This window comes from Nomascus leucogenys, chromosome 22a, assembly GCF_006542625.1.
Source record: "Nomascus leucogenys isolate Asia chromosome 22a, Asia_NLE_v1, whole genome shotgun sequence".
Taxonomy (NCBI): domain Eukaryota; kingdom Metazoa; phylum Chordata; class Mammalia; order Primates; family Hylobatidae; genus Nomascus; species Nomascus leucogenys.
Window position 1 is genome coordinate 28840219 of NC_044402.1, and position 15338 is coordinate 28855556.

A 15338-nucleotide genomic window follows, 5' to 3' on the forward strand; every position below is an offset into this window, starting at 1 on the left:
GGCACCTGTAGTCCCAGCTACTTGGGAGGCTGAGGCAGGAGAATGGGTGAACCCGGGAGGCAGAGCTTGCAGTGAGCCGAGATTGCACGACTGCACTCCAGCCTGGGCGACCGAGTGAGACTCTGTCTCAAAAAAAAAAAAAAAAAAAAAAATAAGAGTGCAGAGTAGCACAGCTCGAAAGACCCTTCAAGATTTTCTTGTCTAACTCTCATTTCACAGATAAAATACTGAGGCTCAGAGAAGTGACAGGATTTAGGATTACACAGCCAGCTGGTGGTGGGATTGCACTTGAACTCAGGGCTCTCCTCATTCCTGGCCCAGTCTGCCTTCCCTGATGTGTCCACTGGCAGGGAAGAAGCTGGTAGTAGGTGAGCCCTTGAAAGCAATGCAGTGGCAAAAGGGAGAGAGAAGGTCTTCCACATTAAGGGAGAGAGAAGGTCTTCCCATGTTTGTTTCAGGGTGTGGCCAAGCCGTGTGTGCCAGTGGGTGGCTGTGGATGGGGTGTGTATTTAGAAAAGCTCTTTTCAACCTGAAGGACTGGGTGATGGCCACTCTCTTTTCCAGGCAAATCACACTCATCCAGACTTGTATCCCTCCCATTGTTAGAAAACATGGTATTTCCCCCAATGTTTTTCTCCATGCACTGCAGCAGGTGTTTGGATAGTGGGGGAGCGATCGGCGATTGAGTCAGGCAGGAATGGCCAGGCTGTGGTAGTTGCTCTCAAACTGTGGTCAAGGCTCTGGGTGTCCCCGAAAGAATCAAAGTCTGATCTCATCCTCCCTGTTCAATGGATAGGACCCAGACTTGGAGACAGGGAGAAACAGAGGGAGTTCTGAGATGCTGGTACATCCTGAAGACTAGATCAAAACCATTTACAAGAGGCAAGTCTATAGGTCCATGAGGTGGGCTGGGTTTATTTCTTGAGGCTTGGTTCTCAAGGGAGACTTCACTTTAATTCGACAACAGTTTCTGAGTTGTCAGAAACACTATACGCATGGTGTAGCCTAAGTTGCTGCAGGAGATGCAGATATGTAAGACACTGCTATGGCCCCCTGAGGTTGCATCGAAGATGACACATCCCAATAACTTTTTGAACCCTTACCATGTGCCAGGGCTCTACATTTATGTAATCCTTACCATAATCCTGCAAATGGGGATTCTATTTTCCATTTTTTAGATGAGGAAATGGCCTGAGAGAAGCTAAACAACTGTTCCTCTGTCATGGCCAGTGAGTGGTTCAGAAGCTGTGCCCTTTCTGCGATACCAGGAGGCCACCAGCTAACCACAAGACCTGGCAGACTCAGGCCAACGCTCCAAACCAGGCTTCAACAAGGTGTTTGAGGAGCACAGAGTGAGTGATTTGTTCTAATCTAGGCAACTGTGTTTGGCTTTAAGCACTGTTGATATTTAAAGCTGCACACTTCTTTGTTGTGGGGCCTGTCCTGTGCACTGTAGGATGGCTAGTGGCATCCAGGCCCTGTACCCACTAGATGCCAGTGGCAACCTTTCCCATTGTGACACTCACTCCCACTTGGGAACCACTGGTTTTAGGTAAGAAAGGGTCTTCAACCTAGGCTTATAAAGATTTTGTAGACAAGGATTTTGGCAAACAAAAAAGGGAAGAAAACACTCATTTGTCTAGTGTTTTTCCATTTGACAAAGGGTGTCCACTTAGATTTTCCAGTTTGGTCTTCACGTTTGTCCTGTGGTTGAGTGCATCAACTTACAAAGCAAATTACAGCCACATACAGTTGCTAGTGGGCTGCAATGCAGGCTGGGGGCTTCTCATCCATTGCAAGTTTCCTCAGTACCCAGCTCCTTTGTGGCCTTTGTGTTCAGCCTGTGTTTAATGCCTATTTTCTGTCCTTCATCTACTCTCCTTCCAGGGGACTTTTTAGGGTATCTATTTTATCATCAACAGCTGCCACCAACTACAGACACTCATTTGGGGGTTAACTCTGTGTTAAGGGCTTTGCATAGCACCCCTAGAGGAAAGGTGTCTTTATCATCCCCATTCTGGAGGAAATGAAGGTTAGGAGAGGGAAGAAACATGCCCAATTCACAACCCTGCTAAGTAGAGGAGGCAGGACTTGAACCCAGACCTTGCTGAGCCTCCTCTCTTCACTACTGGGCTCTGTTGCCTCCCAAGAATGCCCTTTCCCCATCGTGCTGCCCACGGGGCTCTATGTACCCCTGTGATATGCTCACAGGAGAACACAGGCAGCAGCCAGCTCCAGCTGGCTTGGTGGGGGTGGGGTGAAGGGGGACGAGAGTGCCCTTCCTACCCATCAGTTGTGCTGGGAAAGGGAAGACAGTGTTTCTGGTGGATCCTCTCCCCGTTGAGGGGTGATTATCCAGCCTGCTTGGCATTCAGCAATGAGGGAAGGCTTCCCATGAACAGGGCAGAGCGCCCAGCCAAGCTGCAAGACAAATGGGTGGCATATGTGCTCCAGCCCAGTGCACAATCAGCTTGTGATTCTGCATCTGCCAGGAGGGAAACAACGCTCTACTACTGCAGGAGGAGCGAAGCAACAACATCCGAGGCTGTGTCCTGAGATTGTTTTTACCTCTGTCCTCATCCCTTCTCCCTGGGGTCATGGCCAGATGCTCCCTGCTTTGGGAACATTAGTTATGAAGCTTGTGGGGGGCTTAGCTCCACAGGGTCAAACCTGAAGGTGCAAACAGGCCCTAGGCGAACCCCCTGGAGGAAACCTTGACATTCCTCTTCTGTCCAGCTCACAGAACACTCTCGTTCACTCCCTTATTGCTGTGGGGAAAGTCAGGGAACAAGTGACGGGACCACTGAGGTAGTCCCTGGAGATGAGAGAGAAGGGTGGCCTGTTTACATCCATCACAGGCAGGCTGGGTTAGGGACAACAAAGATGGTCAGGTTCCAAATTGTCTTGAGTCGGGACTAAAGTAGCATCTTGTTAGTGTTTGCTGGGTTGGATAAAGCAGGTCTTCTCAAACCTGAGTGTGCCTCAGAAGAACCTGGGGGGCTCCTTACAGCACAGATGGCTGGACCCTGCCTTGAGAGTTTCCTACTCAGAAGATTTGGGTGAGGTCTGAGAGCTTGCATTTCTTTTTTTTTTAAATTATACTTTAAGTTTTAGGGTACATGTGCACAACGTGCAGGTTTGTTACATATGTATACATGTACCATGTTGATGTGCTGCACCCATTAACTTGTCATTTACATTAGGTATATCTCCTAATGCCATCCCTCCCCACTTCCCCTACCCCACAACAGGCCCCAGTGTGTGATGTTCCCCTTCCTGTGTCCAAGTGTTCTCATTGTTCAATTCCCGCCTATGAGTGTGAACATGTGGTGTTTGGTTTTTTGTCCTTGCGATAGTTTGCTGAGAATGATGGTTTCCAGTTTCATCCATGTCCCTACAAAGGACATGAGCTCATCATTTTTTATGGCTGCATAGTATTCCATGGTGTATATGTGCCACATTTTCTTAATCCAGTCTATCATAGTTGGACATTTGGGTTGGTTCCAAGTCTTTGCTATTGTGAATAGTGCCACAGTAAACATACGTGTGCTTGTGTCTTTATAGCAGCATGATTTATAGTCCTTTGGGTATATACCCAGTAATGGGATGGCTGGGTCAAATGGTATTTCTAGTTCTAGATCCCTGAGGAATTGCCACACTGATTTCCACAATGGTTGAACTAGATTACAGTCCCACCAGCAGTGTAAAAGTGCTCTTATTTCTCCACATCCTCTCCAGCACCTGTTGTTTCCTGACTTTTTAATGATTGCCGTTCTAACTGGTATGAGATGGTATCTCATTGTGGTTTTGATTTGCATTTCTCTGATGGCCAGTGATGATGAGCATTTTTTTAATGTGTCTTTTGGCTGCATAAATGTCTTCTTTTGAAAGTGTCTGTTCATATTCTTTGCCCACTTGTTGATAGGGTTGTTTGTTTTTTTCTTGTAAATTTGTTTGAGTTCATTGTAGATTCTGGATATTAGCCCTTTGTCAGATGAGTAGATTGCAAAAATTTTCTCCCATGCTGTAGGTTGCCTGTTCACTCTAATGGTAGTTTCTTTTGCTGTGCAGAAGCTCTTTAGTTTAGTTAGATCCCATTTGTCAATTTTGGCTTTTGTTGCCATTGCTTTTGGTGTTTTAGACATGAAGTCCTTGCCCATGCCTATGCCCTAAATGGTGTTGCCTAGGTTTTCTTCTAGGCTTTTTATGGTTTTAGGTCTATCGTTTAAGTCTTTAATCTATCTTGAATTAATTTTTGTATAAGGTGTAAGGAAGGGATCCAGTTTCAGCTTTCTACATATGGCTAGCCAGTTTTCCCAGCACCATTTATGAAATAGGGAATCCTTTCCCCATTTCTTGTTTTTGTCAGGTTTGTCAAAGATCAGATGGTTGTAGATATGTGGCATTATTTCTGAGGGCTCTGTTTTGATCCATTGGTCTATATCTCTGTTTTGGTAACAGTACCATGCTGTTTTGGTTACTGTGGCCTTGTAGTATACTTTGAAGTCAGGTAGCGTGATGCCTGCAGCTTTGTTCTTTTGGCCTAGGATTGACTTGGTAATGCAGGCTCTTTTTTGGTTCCATATGAACTTTAAAGTAGTTTTTTCCAATTCTGTGAAGAAAGTCATTGGTAGCTTGATGGGGATGGCATTGAATCTATAAATTACCTTGGGCAGTATGGCCATTTTCACAATATTGATTCTTCCTGCCCATGAGCATGGAATGTTCTTCCATTTGTTTGTATCCTCTTTTATTTCATTGAGCAGTGGTTTGTAGTTCTCCTTGAAGAGGTCCTTCACATCCCTTGTAAGTTGGATTCCTAGGTATTTTATTCTCTTTGAAGCAATTGTGAATGGGAGTTCACTCATGATTTGGCTCTCTGTTTGTCTGTTATTGGTGTATAAGAATGCTTGTGATTGATACACATTGATTTTGTATCCTGAGACTTTGCTGAAGTTGCTTATCAGCTTAAGGAGATTTTGGTCTGAGACAATGGGATTTTCTAGATATACAATCCTGTCGTCTGCGAACAGGGACAATTTGACTTCCTCTTTGCCTAATTGAATACCCTTTATTTCCTTCTCCTGCCTGATTGCCCTGGCCAGAGCTTCCAACACTGTGTTGAATAGGAGTGGTGAGAGAGGGCATCCCTGTCTTGTGCCAGTTTTCAAAGGGAATGCTTCCAGCTTTTGCCCATTCAGTATGATATTGGCTGTGGGTTTGTCATAAATAGCTCTTATTATTTTGAGATACATCCCATCAATACCTAATTTATTGAGAGTTTTTAGCATGAAGGGTTGTTGAATTTTGTCAAAGGCCTTTTCTGCATCTATTGAGATAATCATGTGGTTTTTGTCGTTGGTTCTGTTTATATGCTGGATTATTTTTATTGAATTGCATATGTTGAACCAGCCTTGCATCCCAGGGATGAAGCCCACTTGATCATGGTGGATAAGCTTTTTGATGTGTTGCTGGATTCGGTTTGCCAGTATTTTATTGAGGATTTTTGCATCTATGTTCATCAGAGATATTGGCTAAAATTCTCTTTTTTTTGTTGTGTCTCTGCCAGGCTGTGGTATGAGGATGATGCTGGCCTCATAAAATGAGTTAGGGAGGATTCCCTCTTTTTCTGTTGATTGGAATAGTTTCAGAAGGAATGGTACCAGCTCCTCCTTGTACCTCTGGTAGAATTTGGCTGTGAATCCATCTGGTCCTGGACTTTTTTGGGTTGGTAAGCTATTAATTATTGCCTCAATTTCAGAGCCTGTTATTGGTCTATTCGGAGATTCAGCTTCTCCTGGTTTAGTCTTGGGAGGGTGTATGTGTCGAGGAATTTATCCATTTCTTCTAGATTTTCTAGTTTATTTGCATAGAGGTGTTTATACTATTCTCTGATGGTAGTTTGTATTTCTGTGAGATCGGTGATGATATCCCCTTTATCATTTTTTATTGCATCTATTTGATTCTTCTCTATTTTCTTCTTTATTAGTCTTGCTAGCAGTCTATCAATTTTGTTGATCTTTTAAAAAAACCAGCTCCTGGATTCACTGATTTTTTGAAGGGTTTTTTGTGTCTCTATCTCCTTCAGTTCTGCTCTGATCTTAGTTATTTCTTGCCTTCTGCTAGCTTATGAATGTGTTTGCTCTTGCTTCTCTACTTCTTTTAATTGTGATGTTAGGGTGTCAGTTTTAGATATTTCCTGCTTTCTCTTGTGGGCATTTAGTGCTATAAATTTCCCTCTACACACTGCTTTAAATATGTCCCAGAGATTCTGGTATGTTGTGTCTTTGTTCTCATTGGTTTTGAACAACGGCTTTATTTCTGCCTTCATTTCATTATGTGTCCAGTAGTCATTCAGTAGCAGGTTGTTCAGTTTCCATGTAGTTGAGCAGTTTTGAGTGAGTTTTTTAATCCTGAGTTCTAGTTTGATTGCACTGTGGTCTGAGAGACAGTTTGTTATAATTTCTGTTCTTTTACATTTGCTGAGGAGAGCTTTACTTCCAACTATGTGGTCAATTTTGGAATAAGTGCGGTGTGGTGCTGAGAAGAATGTGTATTCTGTTGATTTGGGGTGGAGAGTTCTGTAGATGTCTATTAGGTCTGCTTGGTGCAGAGCTGAGTTCAATTCCTGGATATCCTTGTTAACTTTCTGTCTCATGGATCTGTCTAATGTTGACAGTGGGGTGTTAAAATCTCCCATTATTATTGTGTGGGAGTCTAAATCTCTTTGTAGGTCTCTAAAAACTTGCTTTATGAATCTGGGTGCTCCTGTATTGGGTGCATATCTATTTAGGATAGTTAGCTCTTCTTGTTGAATTGATCCCTTTACCATTATGTAATGGCCTTCTTTGTCTCTTTTGATCTTTGTTGGTTTAAAGTCTGTTTTATCAGAGACTAAGATTGCAACCCCTGCCTTTTTTTGTTTTCCAGTTGCTTGGTAGATCTTCCTCCATCCCTTTATTTTGAGACCATGTGTGTCTCTGCACGTGAGATGGGTTTCCTGAATACAGCACACTGATGGGTCTTGACTCTTTATCCAATTTGCCAGTCTGTGTCTTTTAATTGGAGCATTTAGCCCATTTACATTTAAGGTTAATATTATTATGTGTGAATTTGATCCTGTCATTATGATGTTAGCTGGTTATTTTGCTCATTAGTTGATGCAGTTTCTTCCTAGCCTTGACAGTCTTTACAATTTGGCATGTTTTTGCAGTGGCTGGTACCGGTTGTTCCTTTCCATGTTTAGTGCTTCCTTCAGGAGCTCTTTTAGGGCAGGCCTGGTGGTAACAAAATCTCTCAGCATTTGCTTGCCTGTAAAGTATTTTATTTCTCCTTCACTTATGAGGCTTAGTTTGGCTGGATATGAAATTCTGGGTTGAAAATTCTTTTCTTTAAGAATGTTGAATATTGGCCCCCACTCTCTTCTGGCTCATAGAGTTTCTGCCGAGAGATCAGCTGTTAGTCTGATGGGCTTCCCTTTGTGGGTAACCCGGCCTTTCTTTCTGGCTGCCCTTAACATTTTTTCCTTCATTTCAACTTTGGTGAATCTGACAATTATGTGTCTTGGAGTTGCTCTTCTCGAGGAGTATCTTTGTGGCGTTCTCTGTATTTCCTGAATCTGAATGTTGGCCTGCTTTGCTAGATTGGGGAAGTTCTCCTGGATAATATCCTGCAGAGTGTTTTCCAACTTGGTTCCATTCTCCCTGTCACTTTCAGGTACACCAGTCAGACGTAGATTTGGTCTTTTCATATAGTCCCATATTTCTTGGAGGCTTTGTTCGTTTCTTTTTATTCTTTTTTCTCTAAACTTCTCTTCTCACTTCATTTCATTCATTTGATCTTCCATCACTGATATCCTTTCTTCCAGTTGATTGAATCAGCTACTGAAGCTTGTGCATTCGTCACATAGTTCTCGTGCCATGGTTTTCAGCTCCATCAGGTCCTTTAAGGACTTCTCTGCATTGGTTATTCTAGTTAGCTGTTTGTCTAATCTTTTTTCAAGGTTTTTAACTTCTTTGCCATGGGTTCAAACTTCCTCCTTTAGCTCAGAGAAGTTTGATTGTCTGAAGCCTTCTTCTCTCAACTCATCAAAGTCATTCTCCATCCAGCTTTGTTCTGTTGCTGGTGAGGAGCTGCATTCCTTTGGAGGAGGAGAGGCATTCTGATTTTTAGAATTTTCAGTTTTTCTGTTCTGTTTTTTTCCCCATCTTTGTGGTTTTATCTACCTTTGGTCTTTGATGATGGTGATGTACAGATGGGGTTTTGGTTTGGATGTCCTTTCTGTTTGTTAGTTTTCCTTCTAACAGTCAGGACCCTCAGCTGCAGGTCTGTTGGAGTTTGCCAGAGGTCCACTCCAGACCCTGTTTGCCTGGGTATCAGCAGCGGAGGCTGCAGAACAGCAAATACTTGTGAACAGCAAATGTTGCTGCCTGATCGTTCCTCTGGAAGTTTTGTCTCAGAGGGGTACCTGGCTGTGTGAGGTGTCAGTCTGCCCCTACTGGGGGATGCCTCCCAGTTAGGCTACTCGGGGGTCAGGGACCCACTTGAGGAGGCAGTCTGTCCATTCTCAGATCTCAAGCTGTGTGCTGGGAGAACCACTACTGTCTTCCAAGCTGTCAGACAGGGACATTTAAATCTGCAGAGGTTTCTGCTGCCTTTTGTTTGGCTATGCCCTGCCCCCAGAGGTGGAGTCTACAGAGGCAGGCAGGCCTCCTTGAGCTACGATGGGCTCCACCCAGTTCGAGCTTCCCAGCCACTTTGTTTACCTGCTCAAGCCTCAGCAGTGGTGGGCGTCCCTCCCCCAGCCTCGCTGCTGCCTTGTAGTTTGAACTCAGACTGCTGTGCTAGCAGTGAGCGAGGCTCCGTGGGCGTGGGACCCTCTGAGCCAGGCACGGGATATAATCTCCTGGTGTGCTGTTTGCTAAGACCATCGGAAAAGCGCAGTATTAGGGTGGGAGTGACCCAATTTTCCAGGTGCTGTCTGTCACCCCTTTCCTTGGCTAGGAAAGGGAATTCCCTGACCCCTTGTGCTTCCTGGGTGAGGCGATGCCTCGCCCTGCTTTGGCTCACCCTCAGTGCACTGCACCCACTGTTCTACAATCCCCAGTGAGATGAACCTGGTACCTCAGTTGGAAATGCGGAAATCATCTGTCTTCTGTGTTGCTCATGCTGAGAGCTGTAGACTGGAGCTTTTCCTATTTGGCCATCTTGGCGAGTCTCAACCTTTTTTTTTTTTTTGAGACGAAGTCTTGCTCTGTTGCCCAGGCTGGAGTACAGTGGCACAATCTCAGCTCGCTGCAGCTTCCAACTCCCAGATTCAAGTGATTCTCTTGCCTCAGCCTCCTGAGTAGCTGGGATTACAGGCTCGCACCACAACACCCAGCTAATTTTTGTATATTTAGTAGAGATGGGGTTTCACCATGTTGGTCAGGCTGGTCTCGAACTCCTGACCTCATGATTTGCCCACCTCAGCCTCCCAAAGTGCTGGGATTACAGGCATGAGCCACTGCACCCGGCCGAGAACTTGCATTTCTAACAAGCTCCCAGGTGATGCTGCGGCCTGTCTGGAACTTCACTCTGAGAATCGCTATGCGAAAGTATAATTTTCAAAGAAGTAAAATTATGACTGTCATACAAGTATAAAATGAACTTGTGTTGTAGATTTTATTCATTTAACTCCTTAATTAATGAGGGAGCCAGAAAATGGTTAAATCCAATTAAGAGTAAATTTAAAGAAATATATATAACCAGTAATGCTGAATTTGCCAACGGACAAAAAACTGGTTCATATACTGTAAATTGGAGTGGGGTTATCTTTTCTAAAACTCTATGTCTCTCTACTAGACAAAATTCATTTGTATATCTATGGATAAGAATAATTTGTATTATTGTCAGTTTTTCTATAACTAAACTTCTGTCTTTATAGGGTTATAAAATAGCCTAGTCAATAGAAAGACAACCATAAATGTCTGTCCTTATGGAGTCAGACAATGCTTGAAGAACTGCTAAATCATTTGGAGGACTTGGATTGCTGGTTCCCACCCCTAGGGTTATTGCTACATGGATGAAGAAGAGATCCAAGAAACTTTAATGGAATGATGTGGGGTAAATAACAGCAAAGTCTTTCTCCTTTTTGTGTTTTATACATCATCTTAATGTCCTGAGGACTTCATTCTTGGCCATTTTCTTCTTCAGACTGGTGGAAAGAGGAAGGAAATGAGAACCCCGTGGTGTCTGGGACAGGCAGGGCTTGGCAGGTGGAGGAGGGTGAAAGTGAGGCTGGGCTCAGACAAGGGGTGTGAGTCACCATTCAAACTCAGAGGCAGCTGAAAGTGAGAGTGTCCCATTGCCAGCAACCATTCCCAGGAAGAAGCCAGGTGTCACCTTCATCTGTTCTGCAGTTGGGGATTCCTGTGAAGATAGGAGGGAGGCAGAGAAGCTCAGTAGGGTCTTAGCCCACACTGAGGGCTGGTCAAGGTGTGGGAGAATTTTCAAGTGGCAGTTTCAGGCTGGGCATGGTGGCTCACACCTGTAATCCCAGCACTATGGGAGGCCAAGGCAGGCAGATTACCTGAGGTCAGGAGTTTGAGACCAGCCTGGCCAACGTGGTGAAACCCTGTCTCCTACTAAAAATATAAAAATTAGCCAGGTATGGTGGCGCATGCTTGTAATCCCAGCTACTTGGGAGGCTGAGGCAGGAGAATCACTTGAACCTGGGAGGCAGAGGTTGCACTGAGCCGAGATGGTGCCATTGCACTCCAGCCTGGGTGACAAGAGTGAAACTCTGTCTCAAAACAAAAACAAAAGCAAAAACAAAAACAGAATTTCATAGATTGAGTAAGTCTTTCTATCAAGTCCATGGGTTTTGATTGAATCATGTGGTTTTTTTTTTTTTCCTTGAGGCCATGTAGTGGCTGTTGGGTAAAACTCAGATGGAGAACTCTTTTTTTTTTTTTGAGATGGAGTCTCGCTTTGTTGCCCAGGCTGGAGTGCAGTGGTACAATCTTGGCTTACTGCAACCTCTGGATGCCCTGCAAGAGTGTGTAGACTGCTGCAGGCCTGAGGACTGGCCTGTCCATCACAGCCACTGCCAACACCAGCACAGACTGCTTGGGGGCCAGAGGTTTGTCCTGTCACTGCTACCGCCATCATCCACATCATGCCCAATGACCAGGTAAAAGAACCCGCTGACCCACCTGGCCCACTGCTGCTGCTACTGGCATCTGAGCAAATCACCTGGAGGCCCAAGAATTGGCCTACCTGGACCCATTTACAGTGGTGGCAGCATACGCCTAAGGATAGGCATGCTTGGCCCACCTGGGGCCCAAGGAGAGGCCCACCTGGGGACTCCATTTCCAGGAAACTTCACCATAGCCTCCACTAACAACTGAACCATAAGTGACTGAGGAAATCATAGACACCACTGATGCTGTTAATAGCCAAAAGAAAAATAAATCTTGGAGAATATACTACTGCATGTATCCAGAATCAAAGCCAAAATGTCCTACCCAAGGAATACATCTTCAGGAAAAAGACCTTCCCTACAAAAACAAATTCAAAAAATTTGAAAAAGTGACTGTTACACCAGATAGGCAGATAACAACTTAAGGACCTGAGATACATAAAAAAAGCAAGGAAATATGACACCTTTAAAGGAATATGATAGTTCTCCAGTAACAAATTTCAATCAAAAAGAAATTTATGAAATCCTAGGCCAGGGGCCATGGCTCATGCCTAAAATTCCAGCACTTTGGGAGGCTGAGGCAGGCAGATTGCTTGAGCTCAAGAGTTCGAGACTAGCCTGGGCAACATGGTGAAGCCTTGTCTCTACAAAAAATTAGCAGGGTGTGGTGGTGCTCACCTGTGGTTCCAGTTACTTGAAAGGCTGAGACAGGAGTATTGCTTGAGACTGGGAGGCAGAGGTTTCTGTTAGCCAAGATCATGCCACTGCACTTCAGCCTGGGTAATAGAGCAAGCCTCTGTCTCAAAGAAGAAAAAAAAAAGAAACTTAGGGAATCCTGGAAAAAGAATTCAAACTAATGATATTAAAGAAGCCAAGTGAAATACAAGATAATTCTGAAAAACAATACAAAGAAATCAGAAAAACAATTCAGGATATGAATGAGAAATTTACCAAGGAGACATCAAAAAAATAACCAAACAAATTCTGGAACAAAGGAATTCATTAAATAAAATACAAAATACATTAGAAACCTTCAACAATCCATTAGATTAAGCAGAAGAAAGAATTTCAGAACCTGAAGATAGGTCTTTTGTAATAACCCAGACAAAAATAAAAAAAAAGAATAAAAAAGAATGAACAAAGCATGCATGACATATGAGACACCATAAAGTGATCAAATATTTAAATTTTCAGTGTCCCAGAAGGTAAAGAGAAAATGAAAGGGATAGAAAATCTGTTTAACAAAATAATACCTGAAAACTTCTCAAGTATAGCAAGAGATTTAGATATCCAGATACAGGAAGCTGAGAGGTCCCCAAGGAGATAAAATGCAACAAGTTTTTCTCTGTGGCACATTATAATCAAACTGTCAAAACTCAAAGACAAGGAGAGAGTTCTAAACCAGCAAGAGGAAAGCTTCTAGTCACTTATAAGAGAACCCTCATCAGACTAACAACAAATTTCTTAGCAGAAACCTTATAGGCCAAGAGAGAATAGGATAATTCATCCAAAGTTCATAAAAGAAAAAAAAATTCGAATGAACGATACTATACCCAGCAAAGTTATCCTTCATAAACCAAGGAGAAATAAAGTCTTTCCCAGACAAGCAAAAGCTGAGGGAATTAATCATCACTAGATTGACCCTACAAGAAATGAAATGCTTGAGGGAGTCCTACACCTGGAAGTGAAATGATAGGTATCATCATGATTAAGACACTAATTAAAGTATAAAACCCACTGGTAGAGCAAACATACCAATAAAGGAGAAAAATTACTAAAATATTACTTCTACAGAAAACCACCAAACCACAATAATAAAAGAGAGAGAAAGAAAGGCACAAAGGATATACAACACTACCAGAAATCAATTAGTAAGTGACAAGGGCTGGGCATGGTGGCTCACGCCTGTAATCCTAGCACTTTGGGAGGCCGAGGCAGGCGGATCACGAAGTCAGGAGTTCAAGACCAGCCTGACCGACATGATGAAACTCTGTCTCTACTAAAAATACAAAAATTAGTTGGATGTGGTGGGTGGTGCATGCCTGTAGTCCCAGCTACTTAGGAGGCTGAGGCAGGAGAATCACTTGAACCTGGGAGGCAGAGGTTGCAGTGAGCCAAGATGGCACCACTGCACTCCAGCCTGGGTGACAGAGTGAGACTCCGTCTCAAAAAAAAAAACATTAAAAAAATAAGTGACAAGAATGAGCTCTCACATATCAATAATAATCTTGGAAGTAAATGGATCAAACTTTCTACTTAAAAGATATAAACTGGCCAAATGGATTAAAAAAATGACCCAACTATACGCTGCTTACAAGAAACACATCTCACCTGTAAATACACATATAGATTGAAAGTAAAGGAATGGAGAAAGATATTCCATGGAAATGGAAACCAAAAGTGAGTAGGAGTAGTTATACTTCTATAAGATAAAATATATTTAAGTGAAAAACAGTAAAAAGAGACAAGACCATTGTGGGATGATTAAGGTATCAATTCAGTGAGAGGTTATAACAATTCTTAAGATAGATGCACCCAACACCAGAGCACCCAGATATATAAAGCAAATATTACTAAATCTAAATGGAGTGATAGACTCTACTACAATGATAGTTGGAGACTTCAATACCTCACTGTCAGCATTAGATGGATCATCTAGGACAGAAAATTAACAAAGAAATTGTCGAATTTAAATTGCACTTTAGACCAAATAAGCCTAACCAACACAGAACGTTTCATCCAACAGCTATAGAATAAGTTCTTCTCATCAGCATATGGAACATTCTCTAGGATAGACATATGTTAGGACAAAAAACAAGCCTCAACAAATTTTTAGAAATCAAAGTTATACAAAGTATCTTCTCAGACCACAGTGGAATACAACTACAAATCAATAACAAGAGGAACTTTGGAAACTGTACAAGCACATGGAAATTAAACAACATGCTCTTGAATGGCCACTGAGTCAAGGAAGAAATTAAGGAGGAAATTTTTTAAAATGTTGAAACAAATGAAAATCAAAACATAACACACAAAAACCTATGAAATATAGTAAAAGCAGGCAAAGAGGGAAGTTTGTAGCAATAAATGCCTAAATCAAAAAAGTAGAGAGATTGAAAATTAGCAATGTAACAATGCACCTCAAAGAACTAGAAAATCAAGAACAAGACAGACCCCAAATTAGTATAAGAAAATAAATAATGAAGATCAGAGCAGAACTAAATGAAATAGGGACCAAAAAACAATACAAAAGATCAATGAAATGAAATTTGGTTCTTCAAAAAGACAAACAAAATTGATAAACTGCTAGCTAGGCTAACCAAGAAAAGAAGAGAGAAGGCCAAATAAACAAAGTCAGAAATGAAAAAGGAAACATTACAACTGATACAACAGGGACACAAAAACTATCAGAGACTATTATGAACAACTGTAAACTAAAAACTGAAAAACCTAGAGGAAATGGATAAATTCCTATATACATACAACATACTAAGATTGAATAAGGAAGATACAGAAAACCTGAACAGACCAATAATGAGTAATGAGGTTGAATCAGTAATAAAAATCTCCTATCCAGAACTGGATGGCTTCACTGTCAAATTCCACCAAACTTTCAAAGAAGAACTAATGGTAACTCTCTTCAAATATTCCAAAAAATTGAAGAAGAGGAAATTCTCCTTAACTCATTCTATGAGGCCAGCATTAACCTGATACTGATACCAATACCAGATAAAGACACAACAAAAACAGAAAGCTATAGACAAATGTCCCTAATGAATGTAGATGTAAAAATACTCAACAAAATACCAGCAAATGGAATCTAACAGCGTATCAAAAAGATAATACACTATGACCAAATGGGATTTATCCTAAGGATGCAAGGATGGTTCAGCATACCCAAATCAATAAACATGATACATCATATCAACAAAATGAAGGACAAAAACCACACAAGTATCTCAATAGATGCAGAAAAAGCATTTGATAAAATTCAGTATCCCTTTATGATAAAAACTCTCAACAAATTAGGCATAGAAGAAACATACCTCAATATAATAAAGGCCATATATGACAAACCCATAGCTAACATCATACTGAATCTAGAAAAGCTGAAAGCCTTTCCTCTAAGAACTGGAACAAGACAAGGATGCCCATT